A 2128-nucleotide genomic window follows, 5' to 3' on the forward strand; every position below is an offset into this window, starting at 1 on the left:
AGCATATTTCTAATAGCTGCTTTAAAGTTCTTGTCTGTTAATTTTAATATCTGGTCATCTTAGGATTAGTTTCTATGGATTACTTTTTTCTAAACTGAATCACATTTTTCTGTTTCTTTACATGTCTAGTAATTTGGATTGTGTGCTAGACATTGTGAATGATATGTTACAGAGATTCTTGGATTCTGTTATACAGTTATTTTAGTAGGCAATTAACTTACCTGAACTTAAACTTCAAATTAGTTAAAATCTCTAGTCAGTTTTTATGTTTTTAAATCTATTGTTTTCCATGGGGTCCACCTGCTGCAGTTCAGAGATCATCCAAAGACTTGCATGGAATTTATATGCAGATTTTTAGGTCCTCTACTCTGTATTGTCTTTTTTTTTCTGACATTTATCTGCTCATGTTTCAGTTGCTTTTACAACCCCTAAACTCTGTCTTCTGTCTCCCTAAGTCAGTAAGACTATGCTTTCTGAGTGAGTGCTGGGTGTCATATAGATTACACCCTGCTGCCCAGTGAAAATCCACAATTTCACTTAGCATGGTTCCCTTCTTTTAAGGGTTGACTTCACTGCCATTTCTGCCTGGTCGAGTCATTTTATATGCCTTAAAATTAAAAAATTTTTCAGAGTTTATACTTGTTATCTGTGAGAGGTTTAATCTGATACTTGTTATTCTGCCATTCCTGGAACCAGAATCTGCCATCATTTCTCACCTAGAGTACTCTTGTAGCCTCCTGTTGTTCTTCCTGCTGCCTCTCTTGCCTCTTTAGTCAATTTTCTACATGGCAGTCTCCTTTTAATATTCAAGCACAATCATTAACTCTTCTGATCAGATCCCTCTATTTATTTCTCACCCCATTCAGAGTAAAAGTCAAATTATTTGCAACGACCCGCAAGGCTCTTTGCAATCATCTCTCTGACCATATCTCATATTTCATACTCTGCTTCCTTGCGATGCTAACACATAACACATGCTCCTACCTCAGAGCGTTAGTCCTGACTGTTTCACCTGCCTAAAATGCTCTTTCTACAGATAGTCACCTTGTTCACTCTTTTACCAAAATTGTGTCTTGGTTCAAACGTCACCTCAGTGAGGCCTTCCCTAAATATTCTTTTTAAAATGCATTCCCCCATCCCTCCACAAACACACCCCACTACCATCACTACTAAAAATGACATTCCTTATCTCCCTTCCATGCTTTAGTTTTTTTCACAACACTTATCACCGCCTAAAATATTATCAGTTGACTATTATTTTATGTATCATATGTTTACTTTTACTGAAAAAAAAAAGAGCTGTGTAAGGGCAAGAGTTATTTCTATTTTGTTCATTTTTGTATCTCCAGTTCCAGAACAGTGCCTTGCAGTTAGAAGATACTCATTGAACATTTGTGCAAAGAAAATTTACTAAATTTGGATCACCCCTCTTTGTTAGGCAGGTCTACATTTAAACCATAGATACAAATTTACTAATGGAGATTGATTTCTCCTAATTGGGGACTGGGTGATAAGACAGGTTTACCAAATTCTTACTGTAAGATAAACCTATGTCCTGTTTGTCCCAGATATAGCGAACAGCAATAATAAGCTTCATTCTACCATCTAGCTCTAAATTTATACAATAATTTAAACACAGTGTAGTACAAAGCACTCTGAACTTTATTAGCTGCATGGCTTTGAGTTATTTAACAACTCTGAGCCTCTATTTCCTTATCTGGAGAGGAGGTTAATGGCCATTATCCAGGTTTATGAGTTAAGATTAGGTTAAGTTGGCCGGGCGCAGTGGCTCAAGCCTGTAATCCCAGCACTTTGGGAGGCCGACACGGGTGGATCACTAGGTCAGGAGATCGAGACCATCCTGGCTAACATGGTGAAACCCCGTCTCTACTAAAAAATACAAAAAACTAGCCGGCGAGGTGGCAGGCGTCTGTAGTCCCAGCTACTCGGGAGGCTGAGGCAGGAGAATGGCGTAAACCCGGGAGGCGGAGCTTGCAGTGAGCTGAGATCCGGCCACTGCACTCCAGCCTGGGCAACAGAGCCAGAGTCCGTCTTAAAAAAAAAAAAAAAAGATTAGGTTAAGTTAGGAGTGACAGAAAAATCCCAAATAACAGTGGTTCAAACAAGA

The sequence above is a fragment of the Macaca nemestrina genome, chromosome 11 (genome assembly GCF_043159975.1).
Source record: "Macaca nemestrina isolate mMacNem1 chromosome 11, mMacNem.hap1, whole genome shotgun sequence".
Taxonomy (NCBI): Eukaryota; Metazoa; Chordata; class Mammalia; order Primates; family Cercopithecidae; genus Macaca; species Macaca nemestrina.